Here is a 17,346-nt window from a genome sequence, read left to right on the forward strand (position 1 = left end):
CTGTTTGCCTTTGTCCATGAGTCTGTGTTCCACATGGTGAAGACCTCTGCTTACATTACAGTCATATTCAGGCAAATCAGTTTGCACAGCTTCACAATATGCACCTAACCCCAATTGTATATAACATCCCTGATAGATGTATTTTCCATTGTTCATGTCAGGATGCCTATATCACAAACACATCTCCAATGTTATGTCACCTTGTGTGACAGTCACATAATATAGATTTTCACTGCAGTCCATACTGTTCCATGTCGATATGTGAATAGTGTTCCTGCTACAACTGTCTTCCATTTACATGCTGCTGTACATTATGATGTTTCACCTGTCCTCTTTCCCTGTGTTAATTTCTACAATTCATCTGTGTGTCCCTATTCAATACAATACTCTTCCCCTGACTGTTTATTTTAAATGGCAGTCCATGTACCATTACGGATCATTTACACAATGGGATTCCACAATAGTCTGCACAGTAAACAGTGCTCTGTAATGCATTTGTACCATATACATTGCGATATTGTTAACCCTGCTAATCATTGTGGCATTCCGCCCAATCCTTTAGACCTAGTTTGCCAGTAGCTAAACAGCTGTACATGTCATCCATTTAGCTATGCACAGTTTCCTGGCTAGTGGCACTATTGCTATCCATGAATATTTCCACCCTAGAAGATCTCTACAGTTACTGATTAGAGTGGAAATAGTACTCTGAGAACTCATAGTGGCAATTGTTTACATTTAAACGCGGTGCGTGGCATGAATATATAATAAGCACTGCTGCTCACTGCTCAAACATATAAACTCAATGAAGGCTTCGTGTGAAGCCTACTCAGAATTTATTGAATCCCCAGACGTATCTGTGCTTGTGCTGCTTTTAATCTTTGTTGAAAATTAAAGAGAAATTTCCAGAGATAAACATCACGATGTAAACTGATTATCTTATCTTGATGCAACAGCTCAAAAGATGCTGTAAAGGGCAAAATGTGCAAAAAAAGTCAATAGAAAGATATAACAAATCTATTTATTTGGTTACATAAAAATGCAATCATAAACTAACTTGTAAAATAATTATTTTGTACACCACAAATATTAAATGAAGCAAACAAAATCAAAATGAGGACCCAGAAAACAACCCTATTTCAGACGATATATATATTTAAATGTATGTATGAACCTGTTCCTAAACATCAATTTACATACAGAAATGATTGCTGACAAGGTAGTCAGACATGTTAAAATCTGTTACAGACTGACAAATTTCTCATATCTGAGTAAGGAAAGGTAATGCACTGTCTAAGTTATAATATGCTCCAGGTGTGGCATTGAATTACTCCCATTACAGCACCATAATTGAGAATTGATTAATAAAATGCATAGGGTTGTCTGTCTGAGCTTTACAAATACCATTGCCTCACATCATCAGCATCATCAACAACCCCCACTTTTCCCAATTTTACTTATGCTTGGAGCATTGTATCTGTTATTGCCTCATTTTCTTTTTTATTCAGTCACTCTCTTACCATTGTCTATAATCATGACCAACTGTTGCAGGTCTTCTCTGAAGCAATGTATCCACCTTCTGGCTGGACATCTTCATTTCCTCTTGACTTTTTACAGTCTCTCCCAAATATGCTTTAAGAATTCATTTTCTGCTTTCCTGCACATGTGACTGAATTGCAATAATCAATTTTCCTTGACCTTCTCTAAGATTGGTTCTATTTTAGCTTCCACTCTGATGTCCCCATTTCTTCATCTGTCTGACAGTGTGCATCCTTTCACCCAGCTCAGACACTTCATCTCCATCACTTCAAGCTCCCTCAGATGCCGTACCTTCACTGCTCGTGTTTATGTACCATACAGAAGAAAATGTTGCACCACTATTTTATATACTTTACTTTTCAAGTTTTTGGGTATTGTGTCACATTGTGCCGCTGACATGTTGTGCCAGTTGCCTGCAGCACCCTTGATTCTAACTTTGACCTTCTTATTCTGATTTCCCTTCTCCTCAGCCACACCTTCCAGAAACTTGAAACTGTTAACCTGTTCCACTATTTTTACTTCTATCTCCATTTTCAATTTCTTCAAATCTCATCCATTTGCTGCCAAGACCACTGTCTTGTCTGTAATTTGCATTAATTTTTCCATTCCAGTCAAATTGCAAAGGACATTGTATAAGAGAACTTCTACTAGTTTCTGGAAAGTAACTTAATAGAAACTCTATGAGGTTGCAAGACAATAGCAGAAAGAAAAAGAAGATGGCTGACAAATTACATTCATAAGGGACACCAGTACTAATCTTCTCACCACTCCTAAGGATATCAAGGATAGATGGAAGGAGTTCTTTATGAGCTTCTGAATAAAGAAAAACCCAAAGAAGCTTTGCTGTCACATGCACAACAAAACATGAAAGAGAAATGAGAGCCCACTCTAGTAGAAGTACCAAACAAGCTAAGGAAATTGAAGTCAGGGAATGCAGCAAGGTCAGATGAGTCACATCAGATAAGATCAAGATGTTATGTGCTTTAGAGGAGAAATTAATCTTGAGGGGATTCATCGTGGTGTTGCATAACCTGATGTACTTCACTTTGCATGGCCACTGTAAATTTCAGATATTTCCACCCTAGAAGATCTCTACAGTTACTGATTAGAGTGGAAATAGTACTCTGAGAACTCATAGTGGCAATTCCCTCAAATTGAAAAGACCAGCCTTCAACTTAGTTATGGCTAAGAAAGCATTTAATAAAATCTACCATGCTGCATACAGCCAAATATCCACAGCAAATTAGGGATATACAAAACTTGCCCTGGTTTGAACCGGATTCTAAGAGCATTGAGTAGGGTCTTACAAATTGTTAGTACTTACAAATTGTTAGTACTTACAGGAAATCACTGACTTTGATACAGTTATGGATCTAAACAATAAGCAGAACTATTAAATGTAATCCATGTAAAGAGGATATATTTCTGTATGTTCAGTGGATTAGTTTTAAATGAAATTTTTGCTCTATAGTATCTGTTAATATGAACAGTAATTTAGATAGCAATATTTAGCATAAGTCATTTGCAAAGTAAAATATTAGTTTATGGAAGTAGAACAGAGTGTGTGTTGTGACTTTAAGAAGTATTTCCAAGGGACGCACGTACAGCATAAATACCAAGTATGTGTAGGCAGCAGTGCCATTTTGAGAGAACAGCCAGAGTGTGAGCATGTATGAATGTGGTAGTCAGTCTGTTTATAAGTTTATTTAAGTTTAAGTTGCAAAGCCTTAATCCTGATCTGTTTGTGTACAATAAAGCTGTTTGAATAGAACCCACAACTGTTTGTCTGTTTTATCCTGAACAGATGAATGACATGGTGTCAGAAGAGGGTTGTCTAAAAAGGACATGGTGTCGGAAGAGATATGTCTAAAAAGGAAAAGAAAAGAAAAGAAAAGGCCAGAAATGAACTACGGGTAATGAAAACTTGCACAAATGATTTATTTTGTAAAGAAAATGCAAAAACCATTCGTAAGGCACAAGATGTATTATTAATGGAACGAGTAGCACAAAAACGTATTATTAATCAAACTAAAGGCACAAAATGCATTAATAATTAAAAAAAATGTTCAGAACCCCAATATCTGATAAAAGAATTATCAGGGAAGCTCATAAGGGATTCAAAATTGCATCGGGTTGTAAAACGAGCATATTTAAGGCAAAACAAGCATGTTTAAAGTAAAATGAATGTGTTAAGAGTAAAACAAGCACAAGAAAGTGTAATGGACATGAAATGATATTAAATGAGCATAACAAATATGATAAAAGGGCAAAATAAGCATAAATGAGCATAGAAAAACAAAGAGACTGCAGTTTTTTTGAGTAAAATGGCCATACTTTAGGCATGAACTATTATTACTCATTAACCAAGGCTATTCAAAGCATAACTAGAGTTGTTCTAAGTATCTCAGAGTGTGCAAAGCATTTGCAATGTGTGCTTTATAATGGTGCATTTATTTCAAAGAGTTTACATGTGTAAAGTGTGACTATTTCGCAAAGTGCAGTCAAATTTCGCTCATTTCAAAAAAGTTTTTTTGTGCTGTGTACATTTATTGGCAGAATACCGCCATTTTGAAGTGCTTCTTAAACTGTGCAGAGTCATTGCAAAGTACAGCCATTTTGAAAGTTTACTGTGTGCTATATACAGTTCATTCACATGTGAAATCAGGTGAAGTGTTTCTTACTCTGAGCTTCTTCTATCAAATACAGTTTATTTGCAAAGTATAATTATTTCAAAGTGTTTCTTACACTGATAAGGAGAGGTTTCACAAAGTACAGTGGTTTGAAGAGTGTTCTTGTTATATGGAGTCTTTTATTGCAAAGTACAAGTCTTTCAGAGGCTTATTGTGCTAGTCGGCATAGTTACAAGTCTTGGCATACATTTCTGGCATATATATATATATATATATATATATATATATATATATATGTGTGTGTGTTTGTGTGTGTGTGTGTGTGTGTGTGTGTGTGTGTGTGTGTGTGTGTGTGTGTGTGTGTGTGTGCACACATTTGTGTAAAAATTCAAGAGCCTTCAGTAGTGGGTGTTGATATAGTAGAGGCACTTTGCAGACCCAGTCCACTTCTATTTGACCATAATATTGTAGAGAATTGGAGAGTTTTTGAGCAGGAATACATTTTTATACAAGCAGCTTTTTCAGATAAAGGTGCACATACAAGGGCATTCATTTTGCTTAACTTAGCAGGGTCTAGAGCTATTAAAAGGGAGCATTCATTTGTGAGACAAGAAAACAAGTATGTGGTGCAGGCAAACGGGCCCTCCAAAAACACAAACAATAAAATCCAAAGCAGAAGGATGCATGATGATGAAGCAGCTTTTGGGCTGCAAAAGCGCTCACCTTTGTTTTATGCTGCTGAATTAAATTTTGTATGATTTTATCTGCTGTGGGCTGGTGCCTCCTTCTGCTTTCAATTTTATTTTTTAGCATTCATTTGTGTATGCACCAGCAGTATATACTGGAGGGGGGGGGCACCAAATTGTTGTACTGGCTGAATCAAGAGAAGATCCTGAGTGTCTGAAGTGTAAATTCAGAGAAATGTGCAATCCCCTGACAAATGTTGCATTAGTAAGGCATTGATTTTACACGAGAGGCCAAAGCCCAGGGAAAACTTTTGCAGCTTATATCACTGACCTGAGGAAAAAAAGCTAAGATGTGCAGATCTGGTGACTTGAAAGATGAGTTAATAAAGGTCAGGCTTGTGTGTGGTGTCAGTAGTGCTGACAGATTTTGCTTCATTACAGTGATTTAATACTGAGCAAGCCTATAGAGATTTGTCAAATCCATAAGCTCACAGAAATGCATTCAAATATGCTTGCAGGTGATAAAAGCATGGTTTCAGCAGGTTCCAGAGCAAGTGTAGACAGCATGCAACATGTGGATATCAGGCTCTTCTGGAAAGGCACATGATTTTCTAGCAAGTTCCAAGACTAGGTCGGTAAAACAGACATGCTCAGTGCAGTACAAGGGTGAATCAGCAAAACCTAAGTCAAGCTTTATTGTTAACTGTCACAACTGTGGTGCCAACCATGAGTCTAAAAGAGAAAAGTGCTTAGCATTTGGTCAGCAATGTCACAAGTGTAAAAAATGGAATAGCTTTCAAAAGTTTTGCAAATCAAATAATCCCCATTCTGTTATAAAGAAAGGTCACTCAAAAATGCAAGTGGATCATATAGAGAGCTGCAACCCTACTTTCTTTGTAGATGGTGTATCAGTGGCTGGTGAAAAAGGATGATGCAGTAGATTTGTTGGCAAAAAATGAAGTGTTCTGCACGGTCCTGATTAATGGTAAACCAACAGAGCTCAAAGTAGGCACTGGTTCAAAGTGTAATGTTATGTCAGCAGAAATATTTGCTAAGGTGAGAGCTGGTAAGCAACTTAATTTAACCAGTAGTGTGAAACTTGTTGCTTATGGAGGTGAAGAGATTCAAACCGAGGGCTCAGTAGTGCTTTCATGCTTTTCGTCTGGGAACAAGTACTGCTTGCAATTCTACATAGTTTGAAGACCTGTGCAGCCATTCTTAGGTCTTAGAGACAGTTTGAGAATGAAACTGCTTTTTTTTACCAAAGAGATTCATAGGTTCATAGGTAGGTACTAGGCTATTGGTCCAAGGGTCTAAGTAAGCCTAGCCAACAAGCTTCCCTGGCTTACACTACCCAAGAAGGTTAATTTCCTGTGCCTCTGTCGAACAGAGCCACAGAAGTGATTCCCTAGGGTGTATTTCCTATTTCTCATCCACTCATCAAGATTTTTTTTGAAGAGTGCTAATGAGGAACTTTGCTTGACATAGATGGGTAGCTTGTTCCAAAGTATGGGAAGTCTCTGGGACAGGAATCTATCCCTCCAGCATGTCCTGTTTATTGTGGTGACAAAGTTTAGGTCCCTAGACCATGTAGCTCAGAGGGATTGGGATTTCTTTAGGTGTAGCATGTTCAACAGTTCTGGGTTTGACATAGCTTTTTATGTTAAGCAGAGATCTCCTTGGAGTAGGTGATATGCTACAGAGTAAATCTGGAGTTTTTTTGAGATGGTCAGTGTAGGGCATCTGTTTAAGGCCAGTAATCCTCTTTGTGAGGTACTTATGTGGCCTTTCCAGCTGCTGCAGATGTCTTGTGAGGTACATTCCAAAAGGGGTGTTGTACTCTATAATGGGTCTAATGAGTGCCAAATAGAGGGGAACAATTACCTCTTTTTTCCTGGATGAGAACCCTTTTGTGATGAGGTGTGCCACATAGAAGGATTTCCTGGCTACAGTGGTGATATGGTTATCAAAGGAGAGACTACTGTCCACCTGGGTCCCAAGGTCTCTTCTCACACATTCGACTTTAAGTAGGCTGCCGTCTTTGTGGTAGTTCATGGGTACAGAGTTTTTACCAAAGGGGATGACAATGCACTTTTTGCCATTGAGCTTGAGGCCATGCCTTTGACACCAGGCATCTGTCTCAGTGAGGCCCTTCGTAGGCTGTCCACATCATTTGGGGACTTGACTATGGCTCCTAGTTTGCAGCCATCTGCGAACTTCATTAGCCAGAGGCCTTTTGCATTAGCCTGTACTTCAGAGAAGTAGATACCAAACAGGAGAGGTCCCAGGACTGCATCATGTGGTATTCCACTTGTCACTGGTTTGAAGTCAGATTTGGAGTCTGCAACTTTTAGTGTGGGTTCTGTCAGTGAGCCAGTTGGCAACCCATCTTATGACATAGGGATTTATACCTAGTTTAGTGAGTTTAGCTATAATTCCAGAATGGGGGATGGTGTTGAAAGCCTTGGTGAGGTCAAGATAGGCTGTGTGAACCACCTTACCCTCATCTACGGCTTTGGTGACTACCTCAAAGAAGTCAATCAGGTTCAGAAGGCATGATCTTCCTTTCACAAACCTGAACTGGGTGGGGTCCAGCGTTTGGAGGTTACCAATGTCTTTGTTTATGAGTTCCTTGATGATATGTTCCATGACCTTACAGACAAGGCTCATCAGGCTAATAGGACAATAGTTCCCAGGATCAATGGTGGCTCCCCCTTTGTGGAGTGGAATAACTGTCGCTGTGCACCATTCAGTGGGTACAAAGCCTGACATGAGACTCTGATTGAACATGGTGCTTAGGTGAGGAGCCAGTTCGTTCTGAAGTTCATGTAAAATGCAGCCTGGGATGTTGTCCGGTCCCATGGATGTCATGTTTTCGGTTTTAGAGAGTGCAGCTTTTACCTAGATAGATGTGATTACAGGGACTCTGCATTCTTCCTGTATAGATATGGGCCCTTTAGAGGGTGAGAGGGGGGGTGAAGTTACCACTGAACCTATCTGCCAGGATGTTGGTAATATCAGTTAGTTTTGTAATTTTCATGCCATTGTGCTGTAACTCAGAGCAGATCCGGGTGTTGCCATTGAGATACTTGACATAGCTATAGAATGCTTTGTGGTTGCCCTTGGAATCAGTGGCAATTTTATTTTTGTAGCTAGCTTTGGAGGATCTTATAAGGGATCTCAGCTTCTTACTGAGGCTGACCAGGGACCTCCTCCACCCATGGGATTTTACTCTCTTTTGCAACAGTTTCTTCCTTCTGTTGTAGAGTTTGTTTATGGCAGGGGACCATAAGTTTGGCTTCCATTTTTGGAAAATAGTGTCTTGGTTCTGTTTGGGATAGCACTATACATGCACTCATGTAAGTGCTTATAGAGTGCATTTGTGTAGGATTCAGCAGTCATAACTGTATTGTCCATCTGCATGGCTGTCATGAAGTTCATCACGTCTGTCTTAAGGAGTATGAAGTTGGCTTTGGAGAAATTTTTTACCATGGTTTCCTTAATGGTAGGTTGGGGCGGGATGCAGATATCTAGGGTGATTAGCTTATGGTCGGATCTGACCAACGAGGAGTTGACTTCAGGTGTGGAACGCCGGTCACTTATGTTGGTAATGACTAGGTCTAAGATATTGTTGCCCCTGGTGGGGGTGTGGATAAGCTGATCCAGGGCATTGGAATTTATGAATTCCAGAAAGCGTTGAGCAAAGGAGTTGGTACATGAGTAGTTTTCCCAGTTAATGGTGGGGTAGTTGAAATTGCCCATTATTAGGGTGTTTGGTTGAACCCTAATATTTTCCAGTATATCAAGGAAAGAGGAGTGGGAATCCTGGGGCATGGTGGGGGATCTGTAGCAAGCTATAATTTGGATTGCAGTTTTGCCTAGAGTTAATTGCACTTGGATAACCTCAGATGCATTATGCTGCGCAACTAGCATGGAGGTGCGGATATCCTTAATGAATATGGACACACCTCCGCCTTTGGTGTTTTGTTTCAGGTTAGATGGCCAAAAAGTGTGGTATGAGTTATAGTCTGGTAATGCAGGGGTGCTCTCTATAGCCTTGAACTAGGTCTCAGTCACTGCACAGATATTGATGTTCTCCATTTTAAGGAGTGCCTCGAGTGAGTGCATTTTGAGATTTAGACTTCTAGCACTGAGTACCATTACCCTCAGTTTTTGCTTGCCTGTTCCTGTTATGGTGGTGAATTTGTCATTTGAACCTTGCCTAAAAAGGCACTATAGGGACGGCAAGAGCCTTAGCCAGTATCCAAAATCCCAGGGGCGACAGGTGCAGGCCATCTCTGGCAAAGCATTGTGATCTGTAGACCATGTTGTCCCAGGCAGACAGATACTGGATCCCCTTAGAATGACACTAGAAGCTTAGCCAATTGTTGAAGGTAAACATTTTGTCCTTGTACTGTGGTATCATTCTGGGCAATGGCAGGATTCTACTCGGGGCTAGGGTCATGCCTGCCTGGACTACAAGATCGCAGAGCTTTTCCCTGTCTGTTTTCATGTAGTCCAGGGAGGTATGTTTCAGGTCGTTCACACCAACATGGACAAAGACAGAGTCATATTTGTACTTGTTGTGGAGTGACCTGAGTGCATGGGTTATGTGGCGGATTCTGGCACCTGACAGGCAGCTGACAGTAACCTTCTCCTTGTTTAGCCTGGTGAGTGGGACATCAGTGTGCCTGACTATAGAGTCACCTATGACTAGTGTGTTGGGTACGTTGTGTTGCCTTACGTACTGTGGTTTATTAGCACACTGAGTCTGTGGGCTATGTGTCATTTGGGTTGTGTTGTGGGGTGGAGATTGCTTGCATTTCTGCTTTGGAGGTCTCTGTTGCTTGAGTAGATTATTATTGAAAGCCTCCGTGAATATTTTTGTGTTTCTATGTGTGGAATTTGGTGGTGTAGGTTTAGTGGGACTATGTGATGAGTGTGGTGTGGTGCAAGTGTTTACCTTCTCCTCTTGTCTGTCAAATTCAGTTTTGGTTGGAGAGAGCTTTACCTCCAGTTTGGCTAGATACGTGCATCTCTCACGGGTTGTAATGTTGGGAGGTATGAGTTGTCTGTGTACATGATGCAATTGCTACATTGCCCCAAGATGCCCAGATTCATCAGATAGACAGGTGAGAACACTGGGAACTGACCCTTGGACATGCCTGAATGAAAAACTATTTTCCTCTTGATAAGTGAGGAAAGTGAGTACAAGAGATGTTTTTCTCTAATCAAGTAAGGAAAGTAAGTACAAAAACTGTTTTCTTTTAGGTAATGAGAAAGGTTGAGTGCCGTAGTAATTTGTAGCTTATTTAGTGCTTACAACAAGTTCTGAACAAGTGATGAGCAAGAATAAAAATATTCAGGTGCTAAAACAGAATCTGTACCTGGATCTTGTGATACATAGGCTACCTAGTGCTTACCACTCCCACTGATATCATGTAAGCACATGTCCTAGTTCCAGTTTCACCGATACCATTTTCTCAGAGTATGCTGATGTTTTCGACAACAAGTTGAGCAAAACTTCCAGTTGTGTACTCCATGAAAATAGACCCAGAGGTCAGTTCAGTGGCCATATCAGCAAGGAGATTTCCAGTAGCTATGCAGAATAAAGTCAAGGTCCAATTAGATAAAATGGTGCAGCAAGGTGTGATTTGTCCAGTCACAGTTCGGATGAAATCAGAATATGCATTGATCCGAGAGACATGAATAGAGCATTATAGAGACCCCATCATTCTATGCATACTGTAGAAGAGATTGCTGCCCTGATACCAAATGCCACTGTTTTTTTCTGTTTTGGACGCAAAGAGTTAATTTTGGCAAGTGGTGCTTGATCGCAAATCTTCCCTACTGAATACATTCAGTACCCCATTTGGCAGATACAGATTTCTTAGGATGCTTTTTGGTATAAATTCTGCAAGTGAAGTCTTTCAGCATGCAATGGAGAAAATTTTTTCGGGTTATCCATGTGCCATAACTGTTGATGATTTATTAGTCTGAGGCAATGGCAATGGCAGAGCATGACAAAAAAAAACTCAGAAAGGTTCTGGACAGAGCATGTGAAGTGAACCTGAAGACCAATCCTCTGAAGTGCAAATTCAGGCTTCCAGATGTCACATATGTAGATCATTTATTTATCAGTACTGGCTTATGATCTGATCCATCCAAACAAGCAGCCACTCTTGAGATGCAGGCTCCAGATAATGTCCAAGCCCTACAGAATTTCCATGGTATGGTTATTTTCTTAGGCAAGTTTATACCTGATTTTGGTGTGATTTCAGTACCTTTAAGAAAGCAAACAGGCAAAAATGTTGTCTGATTGTGGTTGGAACAGCATCAGAGTGCATTTGACAACCTTAAGCACAGAATTTCCAGTCCACCTACATTGCATTGCTATGATGTCAATAAACCAGTTATTCTTTCTTGTGATGCTTCTAAGTTTGGTCTACATGCAGTTATTCTCCAAGAAGGCAGACCTGTTGCCTATGCATCTCGAGCTCTTACCCAAACTGAAATGCAGTATGCTCAGATTGAGAAGAAACTTTTGGCTATTGTTTTTGCATGTTCTAAGTTCCACGATTATATTTATGATTGAGCTATCCATATTGAAACAGACCATCAGCCTCTAGTTACTATTTTAAAGAAACCTATGCATACAGCTCCAGCTAGACTGGAAAGAATGATGCTCAAATTGCAAATGTACAACTTTAAAATGATCTGCAGTAAACCAAACTTCTGGCTGATACCTTATCCAGATCGCCCAGAAATACTATGGAACAGCATGATGCACAGAATTTTGACTTTTATGTCATGGAGGTGCATCATTTTTCTTCTACAAGATTAGATGAGCTGAGAGATCATACAAAGACTGATCCAGTTTTGCAAAAGCTCAACAACTTCATTGATGTCGGATGGTCATCAATGCAATCTTGTGTACCTCCAGAAGTACAACCTTACTTTCCTTATTGAAATGAAATTTTGATGGAAGAGGATGTCATTTTCAAAAGTCCTAAAATAGTTGTTCCTACTTCCTTACAACAGTATATCCAGATTTTATATTGTGGGCACCCAGGTTCCGATTCTACCAAAAGAAGGGCAAGAGGACTAGTATTTTGGAGTTCTCTATCAAAAGACATTGAAAAAAGTACTTTCCTCTTGTTCAGTGTGTAATAGTACCGAACCACATTTACAAAGAGAGCCACTTCAGCTAAGTCAAATTCCTGAATATCTGCAGTCAAATGGTCTAGATGAACATGCAGTACAGAGTACAAAGCAATTACTAAAGAGGTCAAAGCATGACAATACCGATATTTTTTTGAATCTATACAATTTCAGAAACATACCCCGTGATAGCCTACTTGGTTTGCCTGTTCAGATACTTCTGTCTAGGCAAACTAGAACAACCCTACCCATAATTTCCAGTTTATCAGTGCCTAATGCTAAGAACAACAGAGCAATTAAAGCCCAGTAGTTTAAAAAGAGATCTTTGCAGAAGTCCAGTTATGACAAGAAAAGCAGATTTCTTTGTCTGTTGGAGAAAGGCGAGAGTGTGTGAGGACAGATATTTGTGCTGAGCCAAGACGCTACCTAGTAGAGGCAGAGGGTGTGGAATACAGGAGAAATGGCAGACATCTTCTTCCTGTATCAGAACTGATATTGCAGCATTGTACCTGTGATACAGACTCTAGATTTCTGATTAATCCAGACAATGTTCCTATGGCAGAACACGTCTTGATACGAACTCCTGTTCCTGATAATGTTCCTGATGTCCCCAAAGATGAACATTCTGTAAAGACAGTCCCCATTGCTAAACCTACTTCCAATTTTTATATCACATGATTTGGTCATATCTCTAGGCCCAGTATGAAATACTCAGCAACCTGGACGTAATTGTTTCATATGTATCTAGTTTTGTATAATTGCATGATGAAAGATTATTTCTGTACAACTGCATGTCAATCAATGTCATTGTTGTATGAACAATTTCTCAAAGAGGGAGGATGTAGAACAGAGTGTGTGTTGTGTATTTAAGAATAATTTCTAAGTGATGTACGTGCAGTACAAATACCGAGCACGTGCAGGCAGCAGTGTCATTTTGAGAACAGCCAGAGTGTGAGCATGTATGAATGTGGCAGTCAGTCTGTTTATAAGTTTATTTAAGTTTAAGTTACAAAGCTTCAATCCTGATGCGTTTGTGTACAATAAAGCTGCCTGAACAGAACCCACAACTGTTTGCTTTATCCTGACCAGATGAGCGACAAAGGACATTGCTAAATCTATTCTCCCGTATTTCATACTGTATTCCAAGTCCGACTACAACTTTTTGCAAGATATTTACAGTAAAGAACTTGTCACACTACTATGCTTTGCTTAGAAATGTAGTACAAAATGCTTCTGAAAGCAGCCTACACAACTGGCTAGATAACATCTAAATAAGAAAATAAATGGTTACAAAATATATATAAATGCATATAGATAAGCGGCAGCAGCAGAGTCTGCAAGATTCCTATTATTCCATGGAAATGTACTAATATGTGACTGAGTAGTGAAACTCTGCCTTTCTGAAGCCAGTTTGTTTTACTGTAAGCTGCCTATCCCTAATTTAACAATATAAAATGCATATGTGGGACAACTGTACTGTCACATGATACAATATGTCCTTAATGAGGAAAGGAAATAGAAATATAAAAATATAAAGTGCACACATGGGACAACTTGGAATAGAGTCGCATGATGCAAGATGCATTAATTTAACAATAATTTTACTTTTGACTGGTGCATTACCTTGTGTTCTTGCAAATACATAATTAATTAGTTAATTTCAAAATCAGTCTGCTTTTAATTAACTGATTTATTAAATGCAGGAAAACTGTATTTTCATTATTATTATTAGACATAAGACTATATCTATCTAGTCAACGGCAATCGTCTAATTTATAAACAGTATTTCATACAAATCAATACAAATTATAATAGTGTTGTTGAAGTGAACATTTGAAAATTAGTAAACAATAGAGTGTTCCTGTTTTTCAAGGATCTTCCCATGAGATTGCTTCTGTTCCATATGCTCACTTGTCTAAAACTACTCTATTTTTCACAATCCACTAATAATCAGTATATCTTCTGGTAAACTTGCTGCATCTGTTTTGGGTAGGTTGTAGTTACATGGTTATGCTAATGGTGGTATGCTGGATATCACCCCATTCCATCATTCACTACTCCTTTCCTTGTACATCAGACATTGTCCCACAGCAGGAAAAGGGGAAAATCCAGCATTAGAAATCAAAACAGACTGTAGTCAGTTTGCTGATGTTCTGCCGGGGATTCATTAACAATCATATAGGCTTCACGCTAAGCCTACATGATGTAAACATGTTAGCACGATGAGCCTGCACATTTGCAAGCACCTTTTTGTGACCAGCAACAGTGTTCATGGCCAAGGAAAGTTGCTTGCATGCATGAGCACAGAATGGAAACAAAATGGCTTGCTTATAGGAAAAGCTAAGATAAAAGCACATGCTGTAGCCCTAAAATATTAGAAACAAGTACACTGAAAGAATTCCAAAGGAGGGGAAGTGAAATTGGGGAATTGTACACAAAAAAGAATAGTTTGTACTGTATAACAATTAATAGGGAAGGAAAAATGGGTTAAGTGTAGTAATATACAACAGGCAAAAGTGCTGCATTGTGAAAGAAACATTCCTGACATAAATCCTGACGTACAAATGTAATGATAAATAAAATGTCGATGACAATTCTGGTGTTATGCATGTAATTAAAAGACATGCTAACAAAGGATGTGGTAAGTTTATGAAGCTGCAGTGTAGAAAAGGGGGGTTAAAACATGATAAGCATGTCAATAAAATGATGATTCGAGATAGCAGTTAGCAAGGACAGAAGATACATTGTGGGATGGATACATAGACTGCAGTAACTGCATATGAGATATATAAACAGGGAATCTTTGTATGCAAGACAACACCACAACTGTATTTTCTACCACAGCATGTGCACACAAGAAGCTTACAGTTATAATGTCATGTACATGAAAAATGGACATGTTTTTTGCAAAGAAATGTAAGCGTCACCCATTGTCCAGTCATGTAAGTACTAAATGGTAATATAGTAACACACAATATACATAAGTGACAAATTAGAACACAGTTTGGATGACATTTTATGATTTCAAGTTTTACATTGTTAATTTGCACACATCTCAGATATCATTATACTGAGCATGCTCCCATAGAATTACAGGGAACATTAATATTAACATAACAACAATTCAACAGCACCAACACACAAGAAAGTGTTGTAAGAGAGAATCAGTCCCAGTTTCTGATGGTCTGGCTGCATGCTATACAGCAAGAAACATTAATGGAAGCCCTCATTTGCTATTAAGATGTATAGTGTGATGAAAACAATACCAGTAATACATGAATGTCTGGATTAAAACATGCAATATAGAACATAAAACTTTTGGCAATAGGTAATGCATCTGAGCAATAAATGACATAATAAACATTTGCATCATGTCATTTTTGAACACATGCCACAACAGGTTATCAGTAAGATGCTTACTAATCATGGGCACCACAGATCTACGCATGCCAGTCATGTCTTAAAGAACACACTCGAAGGATTTATAGCACTGTCCTATCATAAGGGGTATGGATGTCCTACCTTGTAGGACAAGCCATAAAAAGGCAGCCCTATGACTGTGCCATAACTATTGTTTGAGTGTAAGTCACTGTTGTCTGACAGACAGATGTTGCCAGATTCAAACTCCTGCATATTATACAAGATTCTCTTTAGAACTCTTTATTAAATGCATATGCCACATCAGATAGCAATGGAGGAGTTAGAAATCACTGCATTGAAACATTGCTATGTGAGAAAGGAGTTATGAATATAATGTGAACAACTGAATTTAGTCAGAATGATAGAAAAGAGCATATGTTACTCTTCACACAACAGTGAGCACAGTACAGTATCAATGCTTCTTTGACAATGAAGCTGTTTCCATCATGAAGTACAAATACTGTCCAAGAATTGAACGACAGTCTAGCTGTATAGGTATGTTATACAAGTCAGTTCTCAATGCGTGTGCCACTTGAGGAATCACAGCATGACATGCTCCAAATAATTTCAGTGCCATGCAATCAAGACTTGTGATGATATTTCATTGACCAACATAAAAGTGGACAAGAATAAATAAATTGTCATTTATATAATGTCAGTACCTTCAACTAATGTCACCCTTTCAAGACTTGAACAGCAAGCTGTGTGACTCTACCAACTAATGATAGGTTGATGAACCACAAGTGTTACAGTGGAAGTCTTAGCACAACCATGACACTCCATCTATGTTATGTTATTACATCAGATGTATGTGTAGTAAACAATCTCTTTGTGATAAAAGGGAAGGTGGAGGCACTTCACACTGTAAACAGAGACATTATAACTGTGGTGGATGCCACTCATGTATTGCAGTGTAATTCCTAGCAATGCTAACAGACATTGAATATGGATAATAATACCAGGTAACCAACACCAACCAAAGAAATGATCCACGGAGTAACAAGGCACTTCCAACCAGCTTTATTACAAAAAACACCAGTGCTCCACCACTGACCTAGGTTTCGTCCAAAACTGACTTCTTCAGAGTGTGTGGAGCCAAAGCTTATACATACACTCCCCAATTTGACAATTAAGGCAGTTAAACAATTAAACAATAAAGAAGACAATGAAATAAAATACAATAAACACCTTTTCTGTGTTACAAAAAAGAAAACTAAAAAACTCACATACATAACCTAAACAATTACAATATTAAACTTCAATAATTACAAAAAACTTTTAATATTAAATAATGTTAAAATTTCTGTATAAAAGTAAAATAAATTATGTATTTCTTTTTTTGACAATTAAGGCAGTTAAACATTTAAACAATAAAGAAGACAATGAAATAAAATACAATAAACACCTTTTCTGTGTTACAAAAAAGGAAACTAAAAAACTCACATACATAACCTAAACAATTACAATTCTTTTTTTGACAATTAAGGCAGTTAAACAATTAAACAATAAAGAAGACAATGAAATAAAATACAATAAACACCTTTTCTTTTTTTGACAATTAAGGCAGTTAAACAATTAAACAATAAAGAAGACAATGAAATAAAATACAATAAACACCTTTTCTTTTTTTGACAATTAAGGCAGTTAAACAATTAAACAATAAAGAAGACAATGAAAGAATTGAATATGGATGTTGAACATATGAGCATGTGACAACAGAAATTACATGATATTTTTTGGGATAAATGCGCCACAGTAGAAGTGACACTACAATTGCAAGATATATTGGTATGTGAAGGTGCTTTTACCTTCTCCTTGCCACATCAGTACCATCATGTATGTTCCACAGTATCACAACTTTAGCTAATGCCATGTGAATGGAGTATTGCACAGGGAATGATAGAAATACATTC

Source organism: Protopterus annectens, chromosome 4.part0 (genome assembly GCF_019279795.1).
Source record: "Protopterus annectens isolate FY-2018-M chromosome 4.part0, PAN1.0, whole genome shotgun sequence".
NCBI classification, from domain to species: domain Eukaryota; kingdom Metazoa; phylum Chordata; order Ceratodontiformes; family Protopteridae; genus Protopterus; species Protopterus annectens.